General features: G+C 51.0%; 2 long non-coding RNA genes across 3 annotated transcripts; both read right to left on the minus strand.

Moving 5' to 3' along the window:
- Positions 1–1,265: 1,265 nt before the first annotated feature.
- On the minus strand, positions 1,266–1,861 carry LOC107307926. The gene is made up of 2 exons (XR_001552557.2): positions 1,627–1,861; positions 1,266–1,448 (listed from the first exon to the last, which is right to left on the minus strand). It is a non-coding gene; the product is annotated as an uncharacterized LOC107307926 (long non-coding RNA).
- A 6,632-nt stretch (positions 1,862–8,493) lies between these two features.
- On the minus strand, positions 8,494–14,744 carry LOC107307924. Of its 2 annotated transcripts, XR_001552556.2 has the most exons (4): positions 14,707–14,744; positions 14,045–14,126; positions 10,278–12,513; positions 8,494–9,282 (listed from the first exon to the last, which is right to left on the minus strand). It is a non-coding gene; the product is annotated as an uncharacterized LOC107307924 (long non-coding RNA). The 2 variants fall into 2 exon arrangements; XR_004305898.1 differs by lacking the exons at positions 14,045–14,126; positions 14,707–14,744 and adding an exon at positions 13,319–13,442.

Here is a 14,744-nt window from a genome sequence, read left to right on the forward strand (position 1 = left end):
AGCTAAGAAGATACATCCGTGGGATTCATTTCTTCCATTGACCTCAGTGAGGCTGAGTGACCTAAAGCATTAATATGGAAAGTGGTCTAAAAGTCAAATACTGGATGATAATAAATAAAAATCATAAAAGCATTTCAGCAGGGAAACAGCTATGTGTTCTTTTAGAATAGAAATATAAAAATAATTAAAAATAATTAAAAATAATTAAAAATAATAACCTGTGACACAGTACCTGAAGAGACCTTTTCCTCACAATTTCACACAACGATTCTCTCACCAACTCTGACCTCATCTGCCAACATCACTCAGAAATCATTCTTTTTTTCTTTTACATTAAGTTCAAAAATACAACTTGCATTTTCTTGACAAGATTATAATATTGGATCTCTTCCCTGCATACACTGATACTTCTCAAAGAAGCACACAATCCTTCAGAAAGTCAGAAGAAAACCCAATCCCCTCATTGGATTCCAAAGCTGGTCACTCTGCCCCAAGCCTGTAGTGCCGCGTGGTGTTGTCGTGGCCAAACGGCAGCACCCTGCATTTGGTCTCTTGGAACCTCATTCCACTGGCTTCAGCCCAGCTACTCAGCCTGTCCAGATCCCTCTGTAGAGCCTCGCTACCCCCAGGCAGATCCATACTTCCAGCCAACTTGTTGTCATCGGAAAAATTACCGACGGTGCGCTCAGTGCCCTCCTCCAGGTCACCAATAATTAAATTAAATTAAACCGCAACACTTCAGAGAAGAAAAATCACCAGCCACATTGATTAGGGCCACATAGCTGCAAAATCTGCAATAAGATAACATTCAAAGGAAAAGAACCAATGAAGCACCAGCAGGGAGAACCACATTAAGAATTGGTGGGGAATCAGGCACATAACCACCCCTGAGCACATCCCATTCATCCCATAAACTCAAAAAAAAATGTCAAGCATTTGGCAGAACACTGAAAAAGTGCAATGGAAGAAGAACTCAGCAAAAGCGTTCCTGAAAGTGAGGCAACTTAACTGGCAGAAAACCTTAATCAGAGCCAGCTTGACAGAGAACGAGGGCAGATTATGGGAAGAGCTGGGCCGTATCAGTAACCACTACACCCCAAATAAAGGCCACCAAAACCTGCAGCTGACAAAAAAGGATCTTACCTATGCATGGAGGAAAGAAACAAATGGCAGCTGGCAATCCAACCACTAAGAAGCAGCTTCATGCAAACAGCTATGGAATGTAATACCAAAATTCAAAGAAGGCAAGAGATTAAAGGCAGATATCATTATAAAAACCAAGCAAACAAATTTTATTCTCAAAGGACCATGGCAACAATAAGGAGCTAACAAGCAAAACACACATGACAACTGAGTTTACTACAAACAAATTGACAGTTAACAGCAATAACTTCTTGCTCTCTCCTGCCTCCAGGTCCCTGTGCCTCTTCTTTCTTCTGCAGCAGCTCCTGAAACATTAGCAGGGACACCATTAGTCATGCGGAGCACCAAGCCCTCCCACCTGAAGGAAAAGGGAAACTCGACATAGCAAAGGAACTCAACACCTGACCACCTGGATAAGGAAGGACTTACAAACACAACTCCAAATTCATGATGGCAAAAACTGCTTTGAGCAACACTTCTCACCTCTCTGACTCACGGTGGTCTTCCAGTCGGTGCTGCGGGGGATCACAGAGGCGGGCAGACTGGGCAAATGGAGCTGGGCACACAAAAAGCAGCAGCCGAAGGAGTCTGCTTCCCTGCTTACAGGGGACCCCCAGCCACTGCCTCCATTGCAAAGGGCCCGGGACTACGGGGCACGCTCGCTCCCTGAATTACAGGGCAGCCCCCATCCCTACGGCCGAGGGAGGCTCCTTCTCTCCCAGTCCAGTCCCGGCACCCCGCTAACGGGGCGGTCAACCTACACAGGCTGCCAGCAGAGCACTAGCGCTCACACACCCAGAGCCTGATTACAGGCGGGTGGACGACACCCCTGGAGCCACAGAGCCCGGTTTTCCCCCCAGCGGCGGGAACAACTCTCGGAAGCCAGGCAGCGGGGCAAAACGGCCAAAGACCGCAGTCAGAATCCCAGACCCGATTATTCCAGGGAGGGCGCAAGCCCAACCCCACATCTCGCAGCCCCGTGCCTCTGAAAGGCCGGGGCCACATTCCCGCCTGAGTACAGGGGGTCTCTCAGAAAGCATCTCACCAAGCACAGGGGGCACGCACAGCCCTGCCTACAGGACGGCGCCCCACACCTCACCATCATCAAGAAGCCCCGTGGAGCACGCAGCTCCCACCAACGCCTGAGCTACAGGCGGGCCCGCCCGGCAGCACAACATCACAACATCACCACGTCTTTAGCACCACAGGGAACAAAACCTCGACCCACCGAGCGGGGAGGTCACACCGCACAAAAGCAGAAACCTCAACCTGCACCCTCTGACGGGACAGGGAGGGGTCATCCCACCAGCTGGACGACTAAAGCAGCCGGGCTGCAACGCCGCAGCCTCCCCACACCTGATTACAGGCGGGGCGGGCCGCTTGGGGGACAGGGGGCTTCGTGGCTTGGGACTCACACTAGGACAGGCCCGAGCCCTGGCTACAGGGCGGCCTCAGACACTGAACTACCATGTGGCTCTGATCTGTACTAAGTAAAAGGGAGGAAGACAGGACACTCGCTGCGCTCGTGGGACTAAGAGGGAACACCCCTTTTGTGGCATGCACCAAAGTCCTCCGTTCCCCCCTAGGAAGTCAAAGCTAAGCTGCAGCCATCTTTGTGGGGGCCTAAAGGGAAAGCTCACTCGCTCAGTCACTCTGCAAACACAGTCAAGGAAAGGGAGGGGAACACACACACACACATGACTTTCCAGAAAGGAAGAACAACACGGTGCAGCCGACTACTGGGAATAAACCCGCAACCACGAGCAACACACAAGAGCCTGTGACCTTTTTCTAGGCTGCACGGAGGCCACGGACCTCAACGTGCCAAGGGGCTTCCCAGCTATAGACAAGGGCCAAACGCCCTGACGCACACCCCGAGTACGGGGCCGTCGCATTGACGGGCCACCTCCAGGCAACGATGCCGAGGGGCAACGGGAGGAAGAGGGGCAGGGAAGCGGCACTACCCTGATTACAGGGTTGCCGCGGGGTCCAGCGGGCTCCATTTCCCACTCAGGTGCGGAGAGGTGGCTCTCGCCCTCCGTTACAGGGGGCCACGCTCCCCAGGCAGCCAAGGAGCAGCAAGGCAAAAGGCCAACTACAGCAAAAGACCGGAGCCCTGATTACAGGGAGGTCGCCCAGCACAAAGCCGGCCTGGACACCTATGGCGCCGGCAACGTTCAATTCAAATGTGACTATGCCCCTGCTAACAGGGAGGTGCTTTGCCCAGAATGCCTTTCTCTTTCCCCCCTGCATTTGCAGGCTTCTGCTTCCTCTTCTTCCTCCTCTTCTTCCTCTTCCTCCTCTTCTTCTTCTTCCTCCTCTTCTTCCTCTTCTTCCTCTTCCTCCTCTTCTTCTTCTTCCTCCTCTTCTTCCTCTCCTTCCTCTTCTTCCTCTTCCTCCTCTTCCTCCTCTTCTTCCTATTCCTCCTCAAACCGCGTCTTCTTTCTCCGGCAGCAGATCCTGAAATATGTGGCACGACACCATTAGACCCGAGCAGCAGCAAACCCACCACCTGAAGGAAGCGGGGAAACCCAAAGTACCAAAGAAACGCGGCACAAGACTGCCCAGCCAAGGGGGAAAGTCCGTGCATCGCACCCCTCCCCAGTCCGTTCCAGCCAAAACTACTTAGAGCTGCTTTTCTCACCTCACTGGCACGCTGCAAAGGCTCCAGCCGGTGCCGCAGGGGATCACGGAGGCGGGCAGACTGGGCAAATGGAGCTGGGCACACAAAAAGCAGCGGCCAAAGAGTCAGCTTCCCTGCTTACAGGGGACCCCCAGCCACTGCCTCCATTGCAAAGGGCCCGGGACTACGGGGCACGCTCGCTCCCTGAATTACAGGGCAGCCCCCATCCCTACGGCCGAGGGAGGCTCCTTCTCTCCCAGTCCGGCACCCCACTAACGGGGCGGTCAACCTACACAGGCTGCCAGCAGAGCACTAGCGCTCACACACCCAGAGCCTGATTACAGGCGGGTGGACGACACCCCTGGAGCCACAGAGCCTGGTTTTCCCCCCAGCGGCGGGAACAACTCTCGGAAGCCAGGCAGCGGGGCAAAACGGCCAAAGACCGCAGTCGGGATCCCAGACCCAATTATTCCAGGAGGGCGCGAGCCCAACCCACATCTCGCAGCCCCGTGCCTCTGAAAGGCCGGGCCGCATTCCCGCCCGAGTACGGGGGTCTCTCAGAATGCAGCTCACCAAGCACAGGGGGCACGCACACCCTGCCTACAGGACGGCGCCCACACCTCAGCATCATCAGGAAGCCCCGTGGAGCACGCAGCTCCCACCAACGCCTGAGCTACAGGCGGGCCCGCCCGGCAGCACAACATCACAACATCACCACGTCTTTAGGAGCACAGGGACCAACCTCGACCCACCGAGCGGGGAGGTCACCTCACACACAAACAGCACCTCAACCTGCACCCTCTGACGGGACAGGGAGGGGTCATCCCCACCAACTGGATGGCTAAAGCAGCCGGCTGCAACGCCGCAGCCTCCCCACACCTGATTACAGGCGGGGCGGGCCACTTGGGGGTCAGGGGCTTCGTGGCTTGGGACTCACACAAGGACAGGCTCAAGCCCTGGCTACAGGGCAGCCTCAGCCACTGAACTACCGTGTGGCTCTGATCTGTACTAAGTAAAAGGGAGGGAGACAGGACAATCGCTGCGCTCGTGGGACTAAGAGGGAATACCCCTTTTGAGGCATGCACCAAAGTCCTCCGTTCCCCCTAGGAAGTCAAAGCTAAGCTGCAGCCATCTTTGTGGGGGCCTAAAGGGAAAGCTCACTCGCTCAGTCACTCTGCAAACACAGTCAAGGAAAGGGAAAGGAACACACACACACACATGACTTTCCAGAAAGGAAGAACAACACGGTGCAGCCGACTACTGGGAATAAACCCGCAACCACGAGCAACACACAAGAGCCTGTGACCTGTCCCAGGGCTGCACGGAGGCCACGGACCTCAACGTGCCAAGGGGCTTCCCAGCTATAGACAAGGGCCAAACGCCCTGACGCACACCCCGAGTACGGGGCCGTCGCATTGACGGGCCACCTCCAGGCAACGATGCCGAGGGGCAACGGGAGGAAGAGGGGCAGGGAAGCGGCACTACCCTGATTACAGGGAGGCCGCGGGGTCCGGCGGGCTCCGTTTCCCACTCAGGTGCGGAGAGGTGGCTCTCGCCCTCCGTTACAGGGGGCCACGCTCCCCAGGCAGCCAAGGAGCAGCAAGGCAAAAGGCCAACTACAGCAAAAGACCCGAGCCCTGCTTACAGGGAGGTCGCCCAGCACAAAGCCGGCCTGGACACCTATGGCGCCGGCAACGCTCGACTCAAATGTGACTATGCCCCCGCTAACGGGAAGGTGCTTTGCCCAGAGTGCCTTTCTCCCTCCCCCCCGCGTCTGCACGCTTCGGCTTCCTCTTCTTCCTCCTCTTCTTCCTCTTCCTCCTCTTCTTCTTCTTCCTCCTCTTCTTCCTCTTCTTCCTCTTCCTCCTCTTCTTCTTCTTCCTCCTCTTCTTCCTCTTCCTCCTCTTCTTCCTCTTCCTCCTCTTCTTCCTCTTCTTCCTATTCCTCCTCAAACCGCGTCTTCTTTCTCCGGCAGCAGATCCTGAAATATGTGGCACGACACATTAGACCCGAGCAGCAGCAACCCACCACTCGAAGGACACGGGAAACCCAAAGTACCAAAGAAACGCGGCACACAGACTGCCCAGCTCAAGGGGGAAAGTTCCGTGCCATCCCACACGTTCCCTATCCAGTCCGCAATCAGCCAAAACTCATTAGAGCTGCTTTCTCACCTCACTGGCACGCTGCAAAAGGCTCCAGCCGGTGCCGCAGGGGATCACGGAGGCGGGGCAGACTGGGCAAATGGAGCTGGCACACACAAAAAGCACGCAGCCGAAGGAGTCTGCTCCCCTGCTTACAGGGGACCCCCAGCCCACTGCTCCATTGCAAAGGGCCCGGGACTACGGGGCACTCGCTCGCCTCTGAATTACAGGGCAGCCCATCCTCTACGGCCGAGGGAGGCTCCTTCTCTCCCAGTCCCGGCCCACACATCACACATTCCAAGCGCTAAATAGGGGTGGTCAACCGGTTAACACCAAGGAATTGTCCAGCAAGAGTTCCACTGAGCACGAGCTCCCACAAAACCCAGCAGACCCTGACATTAACACAGCGCGGGTGACGAGCACCAACCCTGGAGCCAACAGAGCCATGTTTTTTTTCCCCCTTCTCCAGGCGGCGAGGCAAACTAACAACTCTCGAAGGGCTAGCAGGCAGGCAGGGGCAGAATTTCAGGACACATAAGCACAAGCGGCAGTCAGAATCCCAGCGATTATTTTCCAGGTGAGGGGGCGGACTCCGGCTCCCACACCCGATTCCTCTTGCAACAATCCTTCGCAGTCCCAACCTGCGTGCCCTCTGTGTACACACACACGCCCGGTGGGCCATCTGTCTTTGGCACCGCCATTCACCTTAGGCCGAAGTACAGGCGCGTCTCTCTAGATAGCTTCTATTATTCTTCAAACACAACACCAGGACACACACAGCCCTCTCATTAATGACCCATACAGGACCCTTGCCACATGCACTTAGCGCTTGATGTAATCTACACTATCAATCAACATCAGGCTAATAATGTAACTCCTCGTGGAAACGGACCAGTCAGTCTCCCAACCAGGACACAATGCTGAGCTACAAGGGCAGCACCCGACACACCATCGTGCAGCCCCCGCGTCCAGGAACGCCAGCCAGAAGTCACAAAACTCCAAAATCAACTACTCACCGTCCATATATAACGTCTTTTAGCACCTGACGAGGGAGAGCATATAACTCGACCCATCCGGCAAGAGAGGTGACACACCACTGCACCAAAAGGCAGCAACCTCATACCTGCCACCCTCTGACTGGGACACTGGGAGGGGTTCCATCTCCTCACCAACAAGGATACAGTATCTAAAGCAGCAGGCGGAGCTTAACTGCAAACGCCCCGGCCTTTTTCCCCGACAACCCTGATCAGCAGAGGACGAGAAGAGGATTCGACGAGCCACTCATGTGGGTCAGGGCATTGGGTGCGTGGTCCACTTCGGGACTCACATTCACAAGGCTACAGCGAGACGCTCTCAAAAGCCCAAACTGGCTACAAGAGGCAGCACTCAGCCACATGAAATACTAGACCGGTGGTGGCTCTGATCTGTACCTATGTAAAAAGGGAGAAGAACATTTTGGCATCACTTCGCCGCCTTACCCTACCTTTCAGGGATCTTTTCAACGAGTCTACCCGGAACTAAGAGGGAAACACCGCCTTTTGTGGCATGCACCAAAGTCCTACCGTTCCCGTCCCTAGGAAGTCAACAGCTAAAGGCTGCCAAGCCATCTTGTGGGGGCACTAAAGGGATAAGCGACTCACTCGCTCGTCGTACTCTGCAAACACAAGTCCAAGGAAAGGGCAACAGGAACACACACACACACATGACTTCCAGAAAGGAAGACAACACGGTGCAGCCGACTACTGGGAATAAACCCCCAACCACGAGCAACACACAAGAGCCTGTGACCCTATTTTTCTAGGCCGCTACGGAAGAGGCCACGCGGACCTCAACGTGCCAAAGGGCTTGTCCCAAGCTAATAGACAAAGGGCCAACGCCCTGAACGCACACCCCGCAGTATCGGGGCCGTCGCATTGACGGGCCACCTCCAGGCAACGATGCCCGAGGGGCAACGGGAGGAAGAGGGGGCAGGGAGCGCACTTACCCTGATTACAGGGTTGCCAGCTCAGGGGTCCGGCGGCGCTTCCGTTTCCCACTCAGGTGCGGAGAGGTGGCTCTCGCGCCTCCGTTACAGGGGGCCACGCTCCCCAGTGAAGGACAGCAAGGAGCGAGCAAGGCAAAAGGCCAACTACAGCAAAAGACCGGCCCTGATTACAGGAAGGTCGCCCAGCACAGAAGCCGGCCTAGGACACGCCCTATGGCGCCGGCAACCGTTCCAAAGGTTCATGGGTACTATGCACCTGCTAACAGGGGGTGCTGTTTGCCCAGAAATCGACCTTTACCATCTCAAATTGAGGGAGAGACACTCTGCTTCTCTTCTTCCTCCTCATTCCTTTACTTCCTCTCTTCCATCTCTNGCAGCCGGCTGCAACGCCGCAGCCTCCCACACCTGTATTACAGGCGGGCGGGCCACTTGGGGGTCAGGGCTTCGTGGCTTGGGGACTCACACAAGGACAGGCTCAAGCCCCTGGCTACAGGGCAGCCTCAGCCACTGAACTACCGTGTGGCTCTGATCTGTACTAAGTAAAAGGGAGGAAGACAGGACACTCGCTGCGCTCGTGGGACTAAGAGGGAACACCCCTTTTGTGGCATGCACCAAAGTCCTCCGTTCCCCCCTAGGAAGTCAAAGCTAAGCTGCAGCCATCTTTGTGGGGGCCTAAAGGGAAAGCTCACTCGCTCAGTCACTCTGCAAACACAGTCAAGGGAAAGGGAAAGGAACACACACACACACATGACTTTCCAGAAAGGAAGGACAACACGGTGCAGCCGACTACTGGGAATAAACCCGCAACCACGAGCAACACACAAGAGCCTGTGACCTTTTTCTAGGCTGCACGGAGGCCACGGACCTCAACGTGCCAAGGGGCTTCCCAGCTATAGACAAGGGCCAAACGCCCTGACGCACACCCCGAGTACGGGGCCGTCGCATTGACGGGCCACCTCCAGGCAACGATGCCGAGGGGCAACGGGAGGAAGAGGGGGCAGGGAAGCGGCACTACCCTGATTACAGGGTTGCCGCGGGGTCCGGCGGGCTCCGTTTCCCACTCAGGTGCGGAGAGGTGGCTCTCGCCCTCCGTTACAGGGGGCCACGCTCCCCAGGCAGCCAAGGAGCAGCAAGGCAAAAGGCCAACTACAGCAAAAGACCGGAGCCCTGATTACAGGGAGGTCGCCCAGCACAAAGCCGGCCTGGACACCTATGGCGCCGGCAACGTTCAATTCAAATGTGACTATGCCCCTGCTAACAGGGAGGTGCTTTGCCCAGAATGCCTTTCTCTTTCCCCCCTGCATCTGCACGCTTCGGCTTCCTCTTCTTGCTCGCTCCTGCCTCCAGGTCTCCCTCACCACCTCTTCTTTCTTCTCCAGCAGCTCCTGAAACTTTAGCAGGGTCACCATTAGTCATGCGGAGACTGACAAAGCAACGGAATTCGGCATGTGACCATCCAGCTAAGGAAGGCTTCGCATCCCCCCCTTGCACTGTTTTTATTGGAAGGACAGCAAACCTGAATACAGGAATTGTTCTGTGCTATGTCAACTCAATCACTGTGCCATCTTGGCTCTTCTGAATTGTGATAGTGGCCCTTTTCCAGTCAGAGGTCTCATGTTTCTCTCCTTGTCTGGTTGATTTGAGATTCACATTCACACAAATTCACCTTATTTCTCATTTAGTAGTTCATAATAACATACCAGCATGAAATTACAAGGAAGATTTATCGCTTGTTGCATCTATTACCATGGGTTGTCTTAAAGTAGTATACAAAATTTGACATTCAAGCATCAAGTTTTCTCTGAGCATCCACCCTCTCCCTCCTTTAGAGCTTTTTAAACACATTTATCTTCTTATACCCACGATCACCACTTTAGTGCTTCTTTTCATCACCACTGTATGTCTCATGTCCTCCCCTATTCCTACCACCTCATTACTTAGGACGAAAAAAAAAAAAAAAAAAAAAAAAAAGTTTGTTTCAACACGGCAATAGCAGTTGATATTGCTTTATTATTGCTGCTCACTGTTGCTTCGAAGTATCCGTTCCTCCGTCCTTCCTCTTCAAGTGCTTTCAGAGGTCGCTCCCTCGGAGCCCGCCCAGACGCCCCAGCCCCGGCTCCGTCCGCCCACCCGCCATCAGAGCCCATGAGACGGCCCCGGACCCAGCTCCTTCCACTCACCGGCCATAGGAGCCCTCGGGGCAGCTCCAGCCCAGGCCGCCCGACATCGGAGCCCGCGTAGCTGCTCTGGCTCCGGCTGCCCTCCTTCGGAGCCCACGCGGCAGCGGTAGCGGCGGCTGCCGCAGTCCCGGCCCCGACCCACCTCGGCCCGGCCCCGACCCACCTCGGCCCGGCCCCGACCCCGCTGCCTCCCAGCCCCGCCTCACCTCGGCTCTGTAGACCGCTTGCCGCCCGTGCCTCCTCCTCCGCCGCCTGTCCCTCACAGCACCCAGCGCCTTCCCACACTCTGAGGAGAACGCCTCACGCACCTGCCCGCGCGGGCACCTTTTATAGCTGTCCCTAAGCGCCAACCAATCAGAACCCAGAACGCCTCAGTCGCTTCCCGCCGCTGTTCTTCCCGCCTCTTTCTCTCCCCCCTCAGCGTTCCCGCCCTTCCCAGCTGAGGCACCAGCCCGCGCTCACCTGTGGGTCCCGTTGCCGCCCGCCCCTCAGTGCGGAGCAGCCCCACAGCTGGTGAATGCATCCGCAAACATAATTAAAATAAATATATATTTTAATTGAGTTCTTCACCATCACTCCTCCTCCCTCTGCCCCCACAGCAAAAACCCCTCAGCTCAGAGACATTGTTACTAAAGGAAGAGGGCACCTGACAGATGAAGGATATTATTTATTTGTTTTGCAGAGAGGCTTGTATCTTTTAACTTCTTCACACAGCCTGCTTGGAAATGCTCACCCAATCTCTGTGCTTTGCACTGCTCCTCTGCTACGTTCCTTTCATTCTCTGCTTGGCTACTTTCTTTCTCATTGTAGCAATGGTACAAAATAAGTTTTTTTCTTTCTTTCACCTGGCATGTTACCCAGTCCAATGGACTGCCCTCAAGAAGGGCACCCAGGACCTGAGGGAACAGGTTATGGTACAGATGGTGTATCACACCAGCATCCAACCCATTTACACCGCATTGAATGAAGACAAGTTGTCACAGGCCATGTGTATTTTCTCCAAAAGTAATGCTTCCTTTTTATTTTTGTGGAAACTCCAACAGGCAAAATGAGCACAGTAACTCTGATAGAGCAAATTCTGAGCTACAGAATGCTGTTTGTCAACATGGTCACCATCATTATCGGAGCATTTTTGCCAGCTATGAACATGAGGTTGCATGCTGTGCACATCAAAATCTGCACCAGCACACATAACCCACAGTCACTATCACCACTGAAGTTCACTACACATCACCTTATCTGTGCTCACACCCACAAGTGTTCAGCAAGCACCAATGAAGGTCAGTGGGTGACATTCCCCCCCACACTCACAGAAGAATGACGCACTTTTACTTTATATGCACTTCCTGGATGTCAGGTGCCATTTTGTCAGTGTTCCTCTGCTGCCATCTGTCACACAGCAACAATATGTAATGTTAGACTGGTCAAAGGTTTAACCTCTACTGCCATACCACCAAAATTCACTTCTGATATCTTGAGTAAACATTCACTTCTAAACTCCCAGTGTACTACATGATGTGAAATGGAATAACAATCATAAAATGACAACAAGGAATTAATCAGAGAGAGCACATGAGAATAGCAGTAATATAAACACATCAAGGTATTGTTCAGGATCTTCACTCAGTTTTAGATATGGTTTTGCCCTGGGCTAGCCAGAGCGTTTGTCAGGAACTGAATAGTAAGATAAGCAAGATGATAGAACCATCATCCCAGAAACCCAAGTGGCAGCAGAACAGCCAGTTCATATTCGCTTAAGGGTCATCAGGCTCAGACATCTCTAGGAGGATTTAAGTTTGATTGCCCCTTCTAATAGTTTCATTCTAGATTGGATTTGACAACAACTGATAGAACAAACTAACTGATATCTGACATCTGCTATCAATATATATATTTTTTTGTTGATTGTTACTTTAAAAAGTTTCAAAATAACTGAAGGTCAAGATTTTCTGAAGGACCTAAGCAACTTAAAAGCCTAAGTTCTTTTTAGACACTTAGAAAAAATATTAGCTTTCATGCAAAGAAAGAAAACATATTACCACTCCTGAGAAAATGCATTCCAACACAATGAGAAACAGCTCCTGTTTTAGAGGATATATCAGCCCTCCTTGATTTAATTTATCAGCTTAGCAGAGGATGACTCAAATTCTGGATGTGTTTCTAAGTGATTCCGAGACCTAAATATCTTCCTTGCATTACTATGAAGAAGCATAAGGAACAGGTACAAACTCTGGACCCAGTGTCAGATGATACCTGGTACAGTCACTTTCATCCTTTTATTTCTGCAGGTATAATTTGACATCACCTACAAGACAGGCGTTATGTCTTGTCTGAAATGTGTTGTGAACTGAGATGTAATTTGTCAGAAAGCTGAGCTCTTTTAGTAGGGCCTCCAACAGCACATGGATGGGAAACTGTATTTCACTGGTAGCTCACTCGTTTCTGAAAAACAACAAGAAACAATATTTTCCAGTCATTTTTAACATCCTCAAGCAATCACTAAGTGGATGTGATCAGAAACATAGTGAAAAATGCAAGACATCTTTATGTTGTTGTCTCTAGCATGTACTTCTAAAGCTACAACAACTGCAACTAAAACAACTGAATCTCACTTGTGAGAGCACACTTGTCCCTTGGGAGGAAAGAAAAGAAACAGATGACCATATGAACTGAAGGGTCATTCAAGCTGACCCTTTCTTAGATGCACTGATCTCAACAAAACTTATAACAAGAAAAAATGCCCTGCCAACAGGAGTCAAGATAAATTCCTGACCAAAGGCAACAAGAAAGGGATGGAGTATGCAGACATCTCCTTCCTGAATGGAGAGACTGACAGATACAGATGCTCTAAGGCTGATAGAAAGTTAACTGTCAAATTTTCCACTCTGTGTATCAGCCTTTGCAGTAAGCTTACAACCAGGCAATATGTTTTCACCTATAATGGCTAGTCATACCATAGTATGATAGCACTCGTATCTCAATTAACAGTAATTAAAACAAACAAACAAATTAAAGAAAAAAAAGGTATTAAAATTAAATAATTAGTATGACAATGAAAAAAAAGGATAGCCTAGGCTTCTGTAAACTGCAGAATTGAACAGTTTTCCCACTAACAATACCAATTCTCCCAAGAAGAAATAAAAATCATCAATTGTCAAAGCCACAGCTATATGAAATCCACATGAATACTGGGGTTTTGTTTGTTTTGTTTTTTTCCAAGAAAAATAATTAGAACAAGCACTCTGACCTTCGTTGCTCAGGGGGATTACACAGAGCAGGCAAAATCGTGGTAATTCACGGTCTTGATTTAGTAAAACAACAGTAGAATCCACTTGAGTAGCAAGAAATTCAAAAGCCTTTAGTCAGACTGGAACATGTGCGCTGGCTGGCAGATGTCTGGAAAGATACTAAAATGTAACTCTGTGTTAAACACTGTCAAGATAGAATGTGACAGCCAGCTGGATGAGTAGGAGAATGTAAACATTCAGAAGTAACAGAGACAGGAGAGCACAGCTGGGTTTGGGTTAGGCACTGAGAGAAAGTTCAGACAATATTTATACCTACTTTAAATACTCAAATTAATTTCCATGGGGACATCACTTAATTAAGGTGAGCTGTACAGAAGTCATCTCATTTCCATTTATATTCCATCCCACATTTAATATACGTTCCAAGAAATACTGCATTATGCTGCATTGCTTTAATCACTGTCCTTTCCTATTGTATTCAGGACTGTTCAAGTCTATAACTGTCATGTAGATCAGCTTCACTTCAGCCCACATAACTTTTAGAATACCTTAACCTGTAACCTAGTTCTTAAAGGTTTCTTTGGGTGTATTCTAGTACTATTTGTCACCTACTTACCACAAGAAATACTCTTAGTGAAGGGCATGCCCCAGACTTATTACCATTAAAAAACAGAGAAACCGACCTCAGAGCTGTAGTATCGATAGTTGATTCAAATGACCCTTACCTGAGCTCAGGTAAAAGAGGTGTTCATTCTGTGATACAGGGTCATCCCTTTGCCTGGGATTCCTTTCCAGGTTTTGTCTTTGCTAATTAAGAAAAGCTCATTAATAGGCTAATAACATCATAACCGAGCAGTACTAATAAACTAAAAGAGCTTTTCACATAGATTCTAGCATTGATTACATCAAATCCTGTTTAATACGCATTTGATCTATTACTAAAATAGAAGAAGCACACAATAACCTGGATAATGCCTATAATTCTAATTCTTGAGACTGCATTGGTAACACAAAATCACACACTATGTCAAACCATTACTAATATAACACAGCATGTTACAAAGCAATACCACTAGGTAAGAATTATGGCAACATACATAGGCAGGGATCTGCAGTATGCATTTATTGAGTGTTGTCCTAAGGTATACGCTCCGTACAACCCTAACATGCGATTCATGGTGATAACTCCTCCTGCCTAGCACATCAAACGTATTTTGGTTATGCTGCAAGGTGATGCATTCAAGGCTTTGTTAGATAACGAAGATCATACTTTTTGCAGTTGTCAGTAAAATTTCTTACAAGGTTTTATCAAATTTCAAGTCACAAAACATAGAATCAAGTAAAGGGATGGAATCATCAGAAAGAGCAGGAGAGAAAAAGAACTTACTTAGCAAGTTTTTCCTCCAATGGCAAGTCTGCAAGCAC

Source organism: Coturnix japonica, unplaced genomic scaffold (genome assembly GCF_001577835.2).
Source record: "Coturnix japonica isolate 7356 unplaced genomic scaffold, Coturnix japonica 2.1 chrUnrandom2517, whole genome shotgun sequence".
NCBI classification, from domain to species: domain Eukaryota; kingdom Metazoa; phylum Chordata; class Aves; order Galliformes; family Phasianidae; genus Coturnix; species Coturnix japonica.